The following is an 18,821-nucleotide window of genomic DNA, read 5'->3' on the forward strand; positions in this document are numbered from 1 at the left end:
GGCGCAGTCTACAGTTGATGTGTGGAGTTTAAAGGATTCTCTTTCTGGAGCTAAAATATTCTGTGAGCATTACTTAAGGAAGAGAGAAGAGAAACCAGGCTGAACTCAGCAGAATCCCTTGGGTACCCCTCAATAAACACAAGAGTGTCCCAAGACATTTTTGCACACAAAATGGAAAGGTATTTGAGGAGGTATGATAAAGAGGTATTCACACTGTGTGGATGCAAGCCACCTGCAGTTGCCTAACACTGACCTGGTGTTGTACCCACTTAAAAAAGCAAACCCAGTATCAACAATTAGTGCCTTAGTCTCAACACCACTAGGTGATGCAGATGCAGCTCTTCCTGGCTTAAATATGTTTCTGCTATAGCCCATATCTATGGTGTCATCAAAACTTCTTGGTTCACTGAAATCCAGGCTTGGCACACCTGGCTCAGAATTTAAACACAGACCCTGCATAGCCCTGTACACAAAACACCAGGCAAGAGAAAATCTACCTGGCACATTTCATGTGTGGGTTTGGGATCCTAGAAGTAATAGAATATGTGCAGATAACATGGAAGACCTGACACCAAAGCAGCCAGAACTAATCCACTGACTTTTAAATTAGAAAGGCTTTAGAAGAAATGCAGGTGTAAGAAAACCTCCATATTGTCAGTGAGGAGCTGAGAATAAAACTGAGCTTCATCAGTCCAGACATGAATTTCCTCAGGGGTGATTACCCTGGGAGTGGCCATCACAAAGGCAGATCTAGGAAACAGAACAAACATGAGTGAAGTTCAAAACAGCACATGATCACTCTGCAAAACAGGAGTCATGAAAAGCCAAAGGAACTATTAACACTTCACCCTTCTATTGCACCTCCCTTTGGAGTACTTCATTGTGCTTCACCAAAGATGTGTCAGACTGTGATGCCTTTACTCATGCACCTTGCCATATAAGTGACCTCGTTTGATTTTATGGTTCGAAGCAGTATCTTAAGTACAAAGGGATCAGATTCTTGCCCTAGCTGATGCAGTGTCAGTCATTCTAGGATTGATTTTATTGATGAAAATGCTGAGTCAGAAATTACTGCCACTTTCTCTTGTCATTAGTCTTTATATCCAGAGTTCAATGTAACACCAGTTACAAATACAGAAGTTTGATAATCAAGGTACTAGTCAAGGAGAAAATGGAAAACTACCTGAGGTGTGAAGCACTGCTCTCAGCAGTTGCTGCACTGCATATGAAAGATTATTGAATGCATTAAAAGGTTTGAAGGGCTTTGACCTATTCTTACACCTGCTTTCTCAGATTCAGATGGGGGATCATCTTAGGTGCCTCCTTACATTCACGTGAAAGGTGACCGAAGACAGGTCCACTGAGGTGTGGGTAAGCTGAATCAGGAGTCTGTTCTGCTCTACATTTTGCCCTTACTGAAAGAAAGGTCACCTACAATGGCAATTCCACAGTGGGTATAATTGAATGATCGTCATAGCGTGGCATATTCCCATTATTGTTATAGTGATCCTAGTAAAAATATTCACAAGGCTTCTCCTGGCTGTAGCTGTCATTAACAAGGATTTCCTCTTGCAACGTACTGTGGTTCAGTTAAATAATTCCACTAAGGGACAGTGTCCATATAGCAATAGTATGCATGACATGATCCTGCAGATAGTCAACATTTAAAAGAAGTAAAAATGTCTTAGAAAGTTTTATGGTCATTTCACAATAGCGAGAAATGAAATTAGATTAGATGGGATTGGATTATTTTTGTTCTGGCCTATATTCTGGGGGATTTCTGGGGGCTTGAAATCACATTGTGAATCCGTTCTTCCAAGTGGGAAGAGCTGGAGCAGAATTTCCTAGAGCTTTTCTGTTGTTTTCCTCAACTCCCAGGTGCAAATTGTGTTGTTGATGCTTCCCCTTTGGCACCTTCCTCTGAATTTGCTTAAGGGAGTGTTTTGGGAGAGCCCTGTCAAGCTCTGGCCAGGCTCATTGAAGTAGGGACTGCCTGCGTGTCCCCTGCCTATACATCACCTTTACAGCTCAAAACTAGGGCTTCTCTGCTCTGCCATAATCCCAACAACATCACTGAATACTCACTAGACTCTTACTGACTTTGTGTCATGTTCAGGTGTTGACATACCCACTACTACCAGAGATGTCTCAGTAGGCTGGTGTGGGAATCAGATCCAGTTAAACATAGTACCTTCACGTTTCAGTCACTAGCCCACACTTTGAGTCAAAGTGAGCAAGGGGAATTGGGTTCTCTCATTTGTCTATGACACAGAGCAGCTAAAACCACAGCTGCCCAAGAAGATGAGGAAGAATGCTTTGAAGCACCAGTGCAGTCCTGGGAGCTGCTTCACAGCAAATACCTTCATTAAACTGTTGCTCATTAACCAAGTATTTCCATTTCTGGTGGTTCTCATTGCTTGGTTTTTAGCTTACTGATGTTTTTCAGAATGGTTAAGTTCTTCCCCTGTACAACTGCTCAACGTGGTCACAATTTTGAGACAAACTGTACTAGTCGAGGGTAGAACCTGGACTGCCATGCCAGAATTTTGCATTCGCAACTTTTCTGCAAGCAAATTTCTTTGGTTTAACCCTCAGGTCAGACATCTAGCTGATATATATAGAAATTACTTTCCATGGACCCAACTAAAATGAATCTGAGTGTCCAGTGAGAGGATTATTGTTTGCAACCGATTGCACTCAGAGTTGCAACACAGGGGAGAGTGTTTTTTTGGTTTTTTCTCCCTTGTCGCCTTTGGAAATTTCACAACCTTCAGTTAGCCAGACTCAGAGTCTGAGCTGAGGATCTTGCAACACTGATTTATCAATGCCACTGAAAAACAAATCTGTACAGCGTCATTACTTTCATTGATCCACCAGGTTGGATCCAAGCTGATAGCAGCTCAGATGAGATCTCAGTAAAATAAAAATCAGACTTGTTGATTCAAATTGACATGGAATTGCAGCCTAGCAGCACATAAGCCTTCTGGTTAGCAAACAGACTGCATGGCCCAAGACTTCACTCAGTACGGACTCTGACAAAGTACAGGAAAGACAGGCACCTTCTGGGCTAGGGCTCTTCTGGTCCAAGACTTTCTCTTCAAAGTCACACCTCTACTCAGAGTAACCAAGCATCCAGCAGCCAGAAAACAACTGCATGTTGACAGGAACCACAGCATGCCTTCACACTGCCTGATCGACACAAGAGATCTGAACCTGGGGAACAGTTGCCTGATGTTGTCTCATGGGCAAGGGAGAATGTGCAGAAACGCTACATACGACAGCATTCTAGTACATATATTTAAAATGAACACACAAGCGTATCTCACACTGACCCTCATGGACCCACAAATCTGGTAGCTGCAGAATGTTACGAGTCCAAAGGTGGGACTGTGTTCAAAATGAGGATCATCCCATGGCTGATCTGTGGTATTAACATGAAGACCCACAACAAACTTCAGGCTTAGAAGATCCCTAAGTTGCTCCTGGCTGTAACTGGAAGGACAGACTAGCTATATCTATTTCCTTTTCTCTCTCTGCAAGTAACCACTGCTGGCCACTATCAAGTGAGAGAAGCTAAGGCCCTGACCTCAGGCAGCATGGCTAATTTTAAGTTACAGTCTAGACTTGAGCCAGTGAATCAGAATTTCCTGAAATTCCTGATATTCCACATCAGGTGCTGTAGGTGTTTACCAGGCTGCAGCAATGAGTTTTCTTTTCATAACATATCTATGTGTGCCAGATTTTATAGGCAACTGTATTTTATAGTCAGTGTGCCTCAGGAATGAAGACTGTGCAGACATTACTGACTTTCCTTCTTGCTTCTCCAAATTTTGGATTTTCTCTATAATCCAACATTGATTTGCATTGGAACAGTCAATGGAGCCTAGAGTATCTACTGTTCTCACTTCATGGCAGTAGAGCTGCATACTTTGATATTTTCTCTCTCTGCAACTTCACCAACGACCCTTGCAATACTGACACAACACAACAGGATGTTGTGCGGGTGATCTGTACAGATGTGTGAGCGCGTTGCACAAGTGGAGGATGCCTGGGGAACACTCTAAACACTCAGCCTGCTGCAGGTCTCCAGGCAAATGTATTTTCCAGCAGTATTGTGCCGAAACAGAGAATCATTATAGGCTTGGTCATGCCTGGGGCTGAGAGTTTGAGCCTGGATCTAAGAAAGGGCTTAAGCGTGTGAGTCTTTTTGGAGGACTGTTGCTAAAACTTAAGCATGCTTGTACATGTTCTTGTTGGAGCTAGACCAGAAAACTCAGCACCACAAAGCACAAAGACATGCCACTGCAGGGCAAAAATCTAGATAATGGGAATTTTTGCTGTTGACCACAATGTTATCAGAACAAGATTCAGTATCTGTCACCACCTAAGGGTTCTCCTGCTGCTGCAAGCAAGATCGGGGAGGTGGAAGCAGTGGCTGCAGCCTGTAAGAGAGATTTAGCAGCAGCTCCCCAGGAGCAGCCAGTGTCCTTCACACCATGTCACTCCCTCATAGCAGTAATAGCTCACATGGCCTTGCAGGACAGGGCAGCCATCAGACAGCCACTGCAGGAAACTGTCTACCTTGCTCCTACCAAAAGCCAAACCTGTGAACACTGTCTTCCACTCTTTCATTGGGTAGGTAACTAAGGATTTCCATTACATTTTATAGCACTTCATTCCATCACATCCATCATCTTCTTTGCTGAACAAGGCATGTCAGCAGCAGGTTTCACCCTTGCTCATCCTTCATACTCCATCTCATCCAAGACCAGAAACACCTTGAGAGGGCCAGGAACTATGCATGACTGCATCATCTAAAAAGGCAAAGTGCCTGAGGACGCCTTTGCCTTGAGGAGGCCAAAATGGCCCCATCCCAAGGAGAGAGATGCTAGGCTCCCGAGACCTGTAGGACACAGCCAGAAGAGGCACTGCAGACTTGGTATAGTGCAGGGTCTTTGAAAGCTATAGCACAAGGCCAGGGACACAGACGCCACTCACCCAGATAACTCCAAATAATCAAGGTTCATTGGTTCTGCTCTTGCCCAGTGAGAAGAGCTTTAGAAATGCTCTCATTGTTGCTTATGGTATATGGGACCTGGGGGCTGTTGGTTTTGTGTTTTCCTCTTTGTTTTCTTTTATGACGTGAATATAGTCCTCCCCACATACACTGTTGCCTGGATCTGTCCCATGGTATTGTTAGTATGTCACATGCAGGGTTATGACCACTTGTGACAGCACAAGCAAAAATAACCTTTCAGAAGATAAGAAAGCCACTGGAAGGACTGACATACCCAGAGGCAGGAATCCTGCTTCTGTGTGACATGTTCCATGTCAACAAGCCATTAAATTGGGTGAAAAATATGAGAAGAGTAAGGAACTCTGCGTCAAGCATTAGATTATCCTTTAGATCTCATCCCAGGCTCAACAGAGAGACAAAGGATCAGGGACGTCACATTGCCGTCATCTTCTTCATTCTGTATTCCTGTTGGGAGCAAGCGAGAACGTGAGGACTGACCTTTCCTAGAACTTCTTCCGCTTTTCCTGGAAATAAGTCTTCAGTCACATGACAGTGTTTTGCTTCTCTTTAGGAATTCCAGATCCGGAATGAGGCAGACAGTAAACAAGGAAACCTGATACCTCAAGGACAGGAGAGAGAGAACAAGATGTCCATAGACACACTGGAGTGTGTTCAAGCACTGCAATGTGTTCTGTGGTTTGTTTAAAAATGTGCCTGTCTCGGGGTGTACACACACACATATATACATACACTCCTACAGAGTACACACTATCATTTTTTATCCCACATCACTAAAAGCAGCCCAGAGAGAGTCAGTCATAAACAAAGTGAGGTTCTCCAGGACAGACACTGCTCTTTCAGCCCAGTCCTGACCACAGCCCTGTCTTTGTGTCTGCAGCTCTGTGGTTTCAAACTCAGTTATTTTCCAGCACAAGGCAGGGATTGCAGGGCCTTGTTTGTGGTTGCCAGCAGGTACATGAGCACCCACAAGCTGATACTCAATACCAACTGTCTTGGCTGGCTGGTTATTAAAACCTGACTGGCTTTTAAGGAACGTAGCTGACTGTGGCTGCTGGGCATGAGACACGGGGTGGGTGCTGGAGAGCAAAGGGAGGATTTTTCGAGCAAATAAGCAGCATAATTAAAAAAGAGGTGGGACAGATTCTTCAAAAGGCACAGGGAGAAAAATAATCTTTTTGATTCTTGACACAAGGAGAATGAGGGGTAGGGGCTGAACTGGTACACCACAGCACTGAGACCCTTGCCCGAAGGGAAAAAGAACCACAGGAGAAGCCTGAACCTTTACAGTATAGCATGCTCTTTCTCCTCAGAGTCAGATGCAGTTTGCAGTCCTATGCCAAACACTCACATGAGCTCCAAAGAGCTGTTTAATACCAAGACGTTTTCAGTCTTAATTTTAAGCATTTACCTCTTATCAGAAAATTAGCCTTAAACCTAATACAGCTGGAATTCTGCCATAAATGGGGTCAAAAATGGTTTTTCTCCCTCCATTTATAATAGAAAACTTTTAGAGAGTTGGAGACAAACCTTTGCTATCAAATCCTTCCCAGGTGACTGAATTTGTTGCTATTTGCAAAATGTTGATCAAAGAGCCATGTTTGCTTAATTCTTTTTTGGAGGCACAACCCTGAGTGGTACTGTGAGAGGAACATACACAATCATAGCAACCAGGCCATTAATTAAAACCTTATAAAACCTCAGCTGAAGTTACTGGAAGGATTCCCATTGATCCATTAGATTTTGGATAAGGCTTGAAATACAGCAATTGAACTGAAAAGTGTGTAGAGACCTCTTCCCTCTCTTGCTGGATTTTTCCTGTTAGTGGTATTTTCCTTTGTGTGTCCAATGCCATAGAGATCAATGATCAAATTCTCTGCCAGAAAGTTTTATTTTGTGTGTGGTCCCTGCAGCATTGATGCTAGGACTTGGTTCGAGCTGCCAGGTGCTGTCACCCTGTCTTCCTAGTGCTGTGGTATCTCCAAGGTCTTGCAATACTAACAGTCCTGCACAGTGACATAGGTATAGCATCACCTCACAGACTAAGGAAGGAGCCTTATTGCAAATTTTGCTGTATCCCTCTGAAATGGGCTGAGCTTTACTGGTTGATTTGGACAGTAACCTCAGGGCATTTAGCTGAACAAATTCTCATAAAACTTTTCTAATGCTGCACGTGGAGCTGCTGTCCAGAGCCATTCACAGAACCTTTCCTTGGTCTTCTCCATTGTTATACACTGATTTAGCCCAGAAAGAGCCAACACCAAAATAGTTGAGTGGCATAAATATTGAAACTATTGGAAAGGAAAAACTTCACTCATCTCAAAGACTATGGCAGTATATTCCCTTGGTTAGAGAGCTGCTGGGCACTCATTTTGTTCTAGCCCTGAGCTAAGCACCTGCAAAATAATTTTTCTGCTGTAGTGTTCCTTTCTGTAAAGTAGAACTAATTACTATTATTATATGTTACTAATATGAGTTGTACCCAGCCTAAGAGGCCTAATAAATACTGGAAAATGCATGAAAAAATACACATAGACTTGCAACACAATGTTAATACTCATCATATAATTGAAAACTTCACCTCCCTCACCAAATCCATGGGGCTATGGCGTTCCTGCTGTTCCCTCCTGCCTGAGTACAGCTACACAAACAAGTCACTGCAACTTTGCCATCCTGCAAGGAGCTGCCTGTCTGCAGCTGGATATATGTCAGTGTGCTTCCTTGGCCATGAAAACATGGGAAGCTGCTTTCTACCCTCTGCAGTGTCATAGCGGGCAGCTGGGCTGTTACTGGGGAGGAACAGACAAGCCAGAAATCAGCCCCGTTTTATCTCAGGCCAACTTGTCCTTGCAGCCATAGCCTGGAGCTGCTGCAAGACACTTCTGGGCCCAAGTTTTCATTTCTGGATCCTCTGGAGATAGTTCTAATGTTCTGAAACATCTCAGAGGAAGATTAGAAAAACAGCCAACAGTGATATCTTTTGCCAATCAGCAAAATTTTTTCCTGACAATCCACCAGTGTGTGAATGCCTGATGGTTTATATCCCTTCTGATACTTCCTCTCCTATCACTTAAAACTGTGAATTCTCTCATTAGTCATACTGCATGACTTCCAGCACATCACTTAATCTTTCTTCATCAAAATACCATTTAAACAAAGATTAACCTATCTGAAATGTGGCTGCTGTCGTCACTTCCCTCTGTGCTGTTTTTATTCGCAGCTCTATTTTTTGAGGTAGTCATGCCAGGTAGCTTTGGATGAGTAACATATTGTTCACATGTTGCTGTCATGTAGCCAACAAAGCCCTAAAGATGCCATTAGAAGTAACAATAAAGCCCATTGCACCTTACTGAAATAAGCTTTTCTGAGAGTGTGTGCCCTACCCCATCAGACCGCTCTTTTCCATACCATTCTCTCAGTCCCTCTTTGGAAAACATCCTGCTCACTTGTGCAAAAAGCAAGAACAACTACTCTAGATTTCACTTGAAGGAAGCATAATTTCTTATTCGGAGTCACTTTATGAATCATTAAAAACCTAATTGCAGATAAAAGTTGTTAGGGAGCATGCAGAACGTTCCTGCTGTAGCTACAGCCACTGTAGAGAGGCAAATTGTCACTATTTCAGTTAGTGTGAGTGCATGACCATTTCTGGCTAAGTAGTCATGCATGCACTGTAGAAGTTTGCAAGCATAAGCTAACTTATGCTATTGTTGCAAATATGTTTGCAAGTGAGTATGAGTACTCAGCTTCAGAAATCTGTTCTGTTGTCTTGCTGTGTAGAAGTGGCCAGCAAAATGCACTGTACGTGCAGCACAGATATCATTTGGATCATTGCTCAATGCCCACAGGGCCAGGGTTAATAAAGCAAAAGGGAAAAGAGCAACAAAGCACTGTTGATAACTGTATGTGCACCAGAGACCATTTTATTGGCTTTGTGGAGGAGCTTTGTATCATCTTAATTGCTCAATATTCAAAGCAATACTTGATACTGCTTATCCAGAGATCTACAGTTCCAACCAGAAAAATACATAGACTGACAGAAAGGGCAGTGTTGGGAAAGTCACAGCAGGAATTACAATGAAAAAGCATCTAGCCAAAGAAAAAAATCAGTGATCAAACGCTATGAGATAAAGGTTGGTCTAGGATCTGTAATAAAACTTAAACTTTGCATAGCGAGGGTGTAATTCTGGAAGGAATTAAGAGGTCTTCAATGTAATTTGAAGTGGGCTGCATATTATTCCTGTCACAAAGGTAGGAATCAAGGTTAAGAGTCTGCTCAGCACCACATGGCAGAGGATATATATGAGGCAAATGTGGAGCCTAGTCATGCCTCCATATGATACCATTCCCTACCAGTTATAATCCTATATGGTGTTTAGCACCTCCTGTTTATACACTTCTGAGCATCCTCAAGTTCTTTGAGAAGGAGCTTGGAGCTGGTCTGGGATGGCCAGAAGTCATTACCAAACAAATAAAGACTCTCCTTGCTTAGAACAGTAAGTTCAAACATAATTTATGAGGGTATCTGCAGAGGAAGAACTTATAAGGGGAAGATTTTAGACAAGAGTACAAGAAGGAAAAGGAGACTGAATACCTGTCGTGTTTTGCTCATGGGAGAAGTAGAAGGAGGAACCTAAGAGAAGCATGGAGCTAGGGGTGCAGGATGAGACAAGACTAGAACAAGCAAAGCTGCAAATCAGTATCAATCATCTCTGAAGGGGAGGCCTGGGAGACCCCCACATGCCCTTGTTTACCACACAGAGAGGGATTTGGGGATCTGAACTAGAGGGGACAGAGGAAGGAGGAGGAAAGAGAGACACTTGCAAGCCAGATGCAGGCAACGTGCCCCAGAGTCAGGTCCAGCTGAGGGAAGGAGGGAACCTGGCCAACCTAGGACCCAGCTGTAATTTTAACAACCAGATGGCAGGCTCGATGCCCAGGCTGCAGGCAAGAGCCTGTATGTTTTCCTCCAACAGCTAGGTCACCTTTTTGTTTCTCACCCCACACTGACAAGCTCCACTTCAGCATGATTTGCTGCCATGGAGGCATAGAGAAACCAAGCCAGACACTGCCAGATCAGAGAGCTTTGAGATGGCCATACAGTTACGCTCGTGTTGATGGGAGAGCAGTTTGAGTCAGTCTTTTACAAAGTTTAAGAACCACAGGTCAGCATCTGCTTTCTGGTCTTCAGCTCTTGCTTCTTTGTAGTAAAGGCTCACAGAGGGTCTCAGCTTGGCTGTCCTGCCTAGGCTCCCTTGCCCAAGGGAGAGAGGGGGCAGGACCTGACATGGTTTGTTTTGCACATTTTAATCAGCAGAGCAATGCTACACAAGTATTCTTGTACATGCCAGAAAAAATCCTCCTACGCAGAGTTGTCAGTGATATTAAACAGAGTGAGAAGGCAAGGAAGCCCAACCTCATATGGGTTGGAGCTGCTATTTTCAGAGTCCGATCGAGAGCCCGAGGGCTGGACTCTGACTTAGGTTAAGACTTTCCTCTCAGTTCAGTTGGACGCAGTGAACAGGCTGTGCCCAGGGGATGAGGAGGTGAGAAGGTGATGGGACCTCCCTGCAGAACCTGTGGCTTTTTATGACAAGCAGTTAAAGGCTGGTGGTTTGCACAATTCCTTGAATGCACAAGTGCATGTCTTTCCTTTGATGAGTTATTTGTCCTTCTCAGCAGTGCTAGATTGTTATACCACTACAGCCCCATGACTGATGATAATAAGATAATGCTGAGTTTGGACAGCTGGAAGCTTATAATTACTTCTTTTTAAAGTCTGTAGAGCATATATGTGTGTGTATACACACACAGATATATGTGTAGAACACTTATATATGTGTATAGATATATGTGGATGAAGCTGTGTCTCACCTGTTGATACCCTGTACAGCCTCTTTAACGGGGAGAGAAAAACAATACTGAAAGACATTGAGTAAAAAAGACAGATTGGAGAGGCTTAACCCTACTCAAGTTGCCAACCAACAACCAAAGTCCTGTCGCCTTCAGTGGGGCGGTAAGCCTGGTTGTGCTTTGGTACTGTGGTGATCTGTGCCTAAAACAGTCACAGATCGATAGATCCATATCCAAGTTTGGCTTTTAAACTCTTTTGGGCAAGAAGCTCTTTTCAATGTGGCTGTAGTAATATGAAACCCCTTGTGAGCTATTAGACTAAAACCATTACCACTGATAGCAATTACTGTAATGATCAGTAGCAAACTCCTCTGGCAAAAGGCAAGAAATAGCTGCACTCTCCCCCAAAATGGTAGTAGGGAATTGCCCAGAGGTACACCTAGTCATATTCTCCTGTCATTTACCCCACTGGAAGCAGGAAGAAATGCCAACAAAGCAAATGAACCACAGTCAGGTTGGTTATTCCCCAAGACCTGCACCTACCACCAAATCAGACTGAGGTGTGCTGGTGCACAAATGGAGCATGCCACGGGAAAAGTCTTACTCCCAGCAGCTTCCTAGGACTGCCGCAGTGAGCACAAGATTTCTTGCCTGCAGGTCTGATCCTACCCAACACAAGCAGTTTGAGCACAGGCTGCTAAAGATCCCCTTGCCTTGCATGGGCTCATGATCAAGTTGTAATTGCTCAGTTATTGCATCTGTTTGTATAATTAAAACCAGCTGTCTCTGTGCTAGCTCCCATCCAAGAAATAGCTGCGTAAATACATTTTTTACTGTTAATGTAAAGAACAATTTTGTGGCCTCTGCCCTAACTGGCCCTTCAAAAGTAGCACTGGTGTTTTAATTCCTTCCAAGTTCACACAAAAATGTAACCCCCAAAACAGTCAGTTCCTGTCCTTTCTTATTATCTAGCACAAGACCTGAGACATTTCCCACTTGTATGGATTTATTGCCTAGTAATTATAGTTTGTGAAATCCATTCATAGTAAAGTGCGTCCTGGATACTCCAGCTCTTCCTGGCAAACCAAATGTTTAACATGAGGGGTATAAAAATATAAGTAATCGTGTTTGAGTCACTTTTAGTACAACAGATTAGTTTGCAGGGTCTGGCAGTGTTTATAGCATAAATCACACTTTAGAGATGGGAAAATACTCCTAGATTATCTAGTTCAACTTTTTTGCAATTATGTATTCTCTTCTGCCTTCATCCAAACTTAATTTGAGAAATAACTCTATGTATAAGATTTCCACCACTTCCCTTTGGGATTATTCAACAACTTGACAGAAGTCTCTGTTAGGAAATATATCCTGACATTTAAATCTACAGTTTCCATTGCTCAGTTTAAGCTTTTCACTCCTAATGCTCAAACTTGAGTTAGCATGCCATTCCCTTCCCTTTCTTCAACCTTCACAGCCTCCAGATATTCGCAGCTGGTTCAAATGCCCTGTAGTCATCCACCATTTCTCCCAGCTAAACCATGTATTGGTATGGACAAGGACACTTCTACAGCTCGCTAACCTCCAGGACAGGAATCATCCTACAGCTCTTGAACACGGTTTTGCCAGCAGGAGAGAAGAGAAGAGAAAGGATTGCTAAGGACAGGTCAGCAGCCAAGCCAAACACAGGCACTCTCACACAAGGGAGCCATCTCCAATATTTTGAATTATTTCACTTCTAATAGGTGTTCCCCCACCCCCCCGGTAATAGTTCAATTACTTTAACTTAACCACTCCTCTGACAAGAAAACAGGAGCAACCAACTGTGACATGTTTGGAGCTAAAGGCTGCTTCTATTTGCTTGTGTACTTTTCTTTCCCACAAAAGTGCTTGGTATGTCACGGCCTCGACACTGAGCAAGGAGAGACCATGTGTATCAGGTACATAAAGTACATATTCCCCTCCTTGGCAGAAGTCCTGTGGCAGCAGCAGCTTAATGCACAGCTCAGCACCCTAACTTCTTCCTGCCCCCCCTGCTCTGTTTTGCACTTGATACACACAAGCTCTCTCCCCTCCTCTCACCCAGAGCCATTGTGGGGATATGAGAATTGGCGTGGTGGCCCTGCCTGAAGTCAGCTCAGAATTCCCACTGACTCCTCCAAGGCCAGGATTTCCCTTTAAATGACTGTTCTTCAGAAGCAGTGAAGGATTAAAACTGTGCCACATGAGTGCACTGGTTAAAATGGAAGTCTTGCTAACCAGTTACAAGGTCCAAAAAGAGTTACAGAAGGTCAAGTTTCTGGTTGTGAACCCTGTCAGCTGTTCCAGGACACTGCCTCGCTTGAGAGAACGTCCCTTGCCATCCATACACACCAATGCAAATTAAAGACCAAGATTTCCAAAGCTCAGGGTCTTGGAGGTACAAAATCTGTTTGCTTTTATGCTGATTGGGAATCAGATTCCTACCAGACTTCAGCCTAGGAAGGCATGATCCTCACTTCTCTGAACTTGGAGGAAAGCGATCTGGATTTGACAGTGTCCAGCATTGCTACAGCACCCACAACAAATCCGCTCAACACCATGACCCACACGGCTCCTGGAAGAGGTGCCAGGTCTTCTGAGAGCCACACACCACTCCCAGAGGAGAGCCATGCTGGGAGGTGTAGTCACTGCTTTGGTGGCCCATTTCTGTACAGGAGGATCAGGCACTGATGTGACACCAGGCTGCATTGCTCCGTCTGCATCACAGACTCTTTTGGCACAGAGGAGGCTGGCAGCACGGACATCAGGGAGGGACTGACATTATTGGAAAGAGAAGCGATGAAGGAAAGAATCCAAGGAAAACAGAAAATCTTTCCTCTCCTTTTCAGTCTCTCTTTTAGGAGTTGTATATCTACTATACATGCTCATACCAGCTGAATATAAAAAAAAAAGGCAACTTAGGGTGCATATCAGGCAGTTAACTGTGTTGCTTTACACATGCAGAGATACCTTGCAGCAAGTACTGAACTGTTTCATTGCCAAAAACGTACTCATATTTTAAATTACTGCAGAACAGAGTATCTCTTTAAAAAGGTTTGAAATGAGCACTTGGGCCAAACTAGACAACCCCTGTGCCTCTTTTACCGAGGGCAAAGCTCCTGCATGATCATCTTGCAATGCACTGTAACCTGCAGCTGGGAGGAGAACAAACCCCTTCTCCTAGAGATGTCGTGTTTATAAAACAGCGATCTGCAGCAATGGCAAGACCAACACAATTGAAAATACCAGGTTCAGCTACTTCTGTGCCCACTTTCCCAGCGTGGAAATATCACCAACGGGACAAGGTTGGAGCATAGCTAGAGAAGCATTTGAGCCCTTCCTAGAAACCCCTGTTCCTGAGGTAATTCCCTTCTTAGTCCTCAAGACATCCCTCCAAGGAGGTGAAATGCTGCTTTCCCCACCTTAGCACCTAGGAAAGGGCCCAGGTGAGGCAGGGTGTAAGAAGTAGTATGATCACAGCATGCCACAGAGTCAATGTTCAGCTGAGCTCCTGCATACACCTCCCCTGCTGACAGCCTGCTGCAGAGCCAGTCCTGCCAGTGCAACACAAGCATGGGCATGTGCCAACACCCCCATTTTGAGCAAAGAAGACCCAGCCATACAAAGCTGTACAGGGCCAAGAGGTCTTCCATCGCGCCAGCAAGCCAAATGCCCTCGCATTACCTCCGCTCCTAACGTACGCTGGGCACACTGATCGTTACTCTGAACATACACCACAAAATGCCTCTGCAGTGGCAGGATCCCAAATGTATAGCATGGAAAGGTCTTAAGATGAAAAATTCTAGACTTGAGTGAACAACCATTCTGGATGCAAACCTGAATTCAGTGCAAAGTCAGAGTTTTTCTTGCTCAAAATTTCAAATTCATGACATCATTTGTAGCACGAATATGTCAGTCAAAAAGTCCGAAGCTTCCTGACAGACCCTGGCCCATTGCAACGTGCAGCTCTCTCCCGTGAGAGTGCAGTGTGAAGATCTACACTGTGTCCTGTCATCTCTGCAAGGTATTTCATCAGTCATCAGGCTGTTCTGCAACGTGCTTAACAGCAAAATTGTGTAAGCTCAAAGACAGTGAAGGCAAAGAGCAACTTTGGCAATCCCTGTGCAGGACAGCAAAGGTGGTGAAGGCTGAGAATGGTCCTACCGTTCAGTCACATTACAGGTGGTGATTAGATATTTGGAGAGGGTTTTGCAGGTGTTTGCAATCCTGAAACAAGGAAGCAAAGGCTCTGAAAGGAGATATATGTGATCATTTTATTGCATCAAGCTGGTTGACTAAATGCAGCAAACGGTGTAGTTTCATGTCTGTGGTTTCTCCCTTTGCTGGAGCTGATACTACAAGATAAAATAGTGGTTTATAATACCTTTATAAAAAAAAAAAAAAAAGGTAATCAGAACTAATTGTAGTCAATGCTCCTTTGCAAAACAACAGCCAAGGAAGGGAGCTGAGGGAATGAATTTAATCAGCTTCATTGACGTTTGGCCAGATTAGTACAACTGGAACTGGTCTCCTTAACACAAGAAAGTCTTGCAAACTCACCACCCAGACTGATCATGAGATCGGTCTTCATATTAGATCAGGGGAGAACAAAAAAACCCCAGCTAACACCAAACCACATTTGTCTTGCACTTCCACAAAGCTTTTTCCTGTTCTGATTGACACTGCAAAAACTGACAGTGCCTTCCTCCTGTCCAAGTATTTCAGTTAAACAATGCCATGTGCTTCTCACCGAGTTCTCTGGAAACTGATAAGTTAGTTCACTAGAACTTGAGATGGGGCCTTTGCATCCGTGATCTTCCTTTCAGTACCTCATGCCTTTTTAAAATTTCTTTTCTTTTTCAAGCCACTTTTCTAATTTGAGGGATATACACCAAAAGCCACAGTTCCCAGGATCAGAGGCAATGCATCCAGGAATCACTACATGCAAGCAACCTGTACAAAACATGCATGCTGCTCTGAATAGGAACTTGGGATGCACCTGGATTTATTTTTTTTTTTCTTCACATGTTGAATGCATGTGAGGATTATTCCAATGAAAGGTGCTGAAGCAGGGGAGACTGAAGTCCTGTATTGATCTCCCTAACAGGCAACAGCAATGCAATGTGCCCTGACCCTGACCCGCACGACCGGCTGCAGGGGCAGCCACTCTCTCCTGAGCACTGGGCCTCCCCATTGAGAAAGGCAGCACAGAGGGCAGGTAGTGTCACCGCTCTGATGACCAGGCAGAGGACGTTTGTCTGCTGGGTATATGCACCGATTCCCATCAGGAGATCATCATGTTTAACACTGCTAAATATCTCTGAAGTACTTTCTATGGCTCATAACCTAACATTACAACCTACAGAGGAAATCGGCAGAGCGGGTGATTTTTATGGAAGGGTGGTATTAGGGCTTGCCTCTGGCAATTTCTGCAGCAGCATCTTGCCTGCTCCAGGGATACTGGAGAGAACAATATCAGTTTTCCAATCGTAATGATGTAACTAGTCCACAGGAAACTTTACCTTCAGTAAAGGTGGAATATTAAATGCTGACTCAAAGGTTTGGTGATGAGGTACAATGTCTTTTTGCCTCTAGATAACTGGTGCTAATAATACAGATTTTATGATGATGGTTGCAAAGTCATGGTAGCCTGGGTAATTCCCAGGTGAAGTGAGCCCAGTTGTCCTCAGACAGGGCTTCAGGCAATGAAAACCCCAAAGCAGTTGCCTTTAGCCAGGCCTTGTGATCTCAACTTCAGGGCGAAGGCTTGGCAATCCTGGGACAAAGACTCACCTTCAAAGATGGCTCTTCCCTGTTGAGAAGCAAACCACGTTTCTGCTATCCTCCCAACATCACAGTAGTAAAAGGTGTTTTACAGGCAGTCTTGGAGACAAGATCCCTGTGATGAGAGCTTGCAGTCAAAACAAAAATCCAGAGAAATAATTTTTTCTCCTCTTGTGTTCTCTTATAAAGCAACTGGACTGCGCTGATTGGGGTCCTTTGGGATACTCTGCTGGAGTTGTCCTCAGAACTGACAGATAATACCAGGGCTTTGACTCTGCAAACTTTTGCCAGCAGCATCCTTTGGTCCTAGTAACATAATAATCAAACACCTCAAAAAGGGCTGTCAGAGACATTTGGATTCCCTTGTGGCTAATTATAGATTTTAAATCTGTAGAGGGAGCGGGTGTTTCCCCCATAAAAAAAAGTATAGTTGTATAATTCCACATCCTCTTGCTTTCTAATGTGACGCACATAGGGAATCTCGTACATCAACTACAAAGTGCGTATTGTTCTATGTCAGCAGATAAATAATTCACCATCTGAAGACTTGGAAGCTTTTCTTTTAGTTCAGGATTATTGTTCCACTTGATGCATGAAGTTGGCAGCTTTACTTTCTTCTTCTTCCCGAGAGAATTGGATCACTCTAAGACTTGAGTAGCTTCCAGGCTAATAGCTCACCAAGATATTTTTGTGTGCACACACGCATGCATTCCTATGGTAGGAGTTAGGTAGAGAGGTGATTTCATTTGTCTTTTATTTTCATTCATTCTTAACTATATACTTTTTTTAAAAACAAACAAACAGCAACCTATGATGTTGCAACTGTTGCCTCTTGAATTTCTTCCAGCCATCTTTAAAATCTATGATGCTCTATCAGCCAAAAGTTTCAAGGAAGGAGGAAAAGGCTGTGTTGCTGGTTGAGGGTTTGTTTGTTGTTGTTTTTTAAAGGCAAAAAGTATTGGAGTGAATTTGTATTAACACATGTCTGACCAGGGTATCACTATGTGGTCATGGCTGTCCTTTATGGCAGCCCATCCCTTGCTAGACTATTCTAGCAATCAAACACATTCTTTCTGGCAGGCATGAACTAGTCTTGTACCCAATTTTTCAAACCAAGAGGAAGTCCAGTTCTTTATCCAATAACCCCTTTCCTATTTTCCATTAGTGCAGAAAAAACAAAGATCAATACAGACCTCCATCAAGAGAGCGAATTCCTAATGCGATTATGCTTTTATTCTGGTATTCTTAATAGTAATTATAATTCTTTTGAAGAGGAATGTTTTTCATTGACTTCAGCAGGCTTTGGATGGAAAACAGTCTGGAGGTTTTTGTCTAAATGCTATTTTGACAGAAAATGCAGAGTCACTGAAATTGAAACAGTTCCTGGGAAGAGCTTTCACAGTGACAGCTCAGGAAAAATGCTGTTATCTCAGGTCCATGGTGTACTTTTAAGAATCAGAGCAGGAAGAGAAAACATGAAGTAGCAAAGCACTGTTGGCCAGGCCATCCACCCTGATACAGGAGACTCAGGTCTCAGGACACAGGAATCAGCTGTGGATTTAAACATGTCTCATCTTCTCCAAGAGAATCCAAGTTACTGGGGCTTTAACTAGTTTCAATGGGCTGCTTCTGCTCTCCAGTTTGGGAGCTGTCAGTCCATCTCAGCATGGAGCAGGACTATTTTTGAAGATTTCAAGTGTTCTTCAGGACAGGAAAAAAACATTTCCTGCCAGCTGTACTTTAAATCAGGCCATAAAGCTTTACATTTAAAAACAATTGTGAAGCGTGACTCAAACAAGATGCCCTCAGGGCTGCACACTAAAGAAAACAGCAGCTTTGCCATCAGCTTTGATGAGCGCTTAGCTATACATCTGTAGCCCTACATTTCATTAAAATATTTATACTTCTGTAAGAGAGAGAGAGAGAGGACTCTACTTAGAAAGAAAAATGTGTGTCATGCTCACATGTGCATTCTGGACCTCTGCTTGTATCAGAAATGGAGGTGCAATTGCCCAGACATAGAAAGAATTCTTGTCCTTGGAAATTAGACAGAGCGAGAACTCAAACAGTGTTAAGATTTACGTTCAGAGAAGTAAACAGTACTGGGGAGGTTTCTACTGCAAAAACAACT

The 18,821-nt window shown here is 43.6% G+C and overlaps 1 long non-coding RNA gene across 1 annotated transcript in view; it reads right to left on the minus strand.

The window, feature by feature from the left end:
* LOC119147634 overlaps window positions 1-5,693 on the minus strand; it is a 39,963-nt gene extending 34,270 nt beyond the window's left edge. The window contains exon 1 of the long non-coding RNA XR_005104096.1: window positions 5,516-5,693. This is a non-coding gene — a long non-coding RNA (uncharacterized LOC119147634). The remainder of the gene's footprint in view (window positions 1-5,515) is intronic.
* Window positions 5,694-18,821: the final 13,128 nt, after the last annotated feature.

This window comes from Falco rusticolus, chromosome 4, assembly GCF_015220075.1.
Source record: "Falco rusticolus isolate bFalRus1 chromosome 4, bFalRus1.pri, whole genome shotgun sequence".
Taxonomy (NCBI): Eukaryota; Metazoa; Chordata; class Aves; order Falconiformes; family Falconidae; genus Falco; species Falco rusticolus.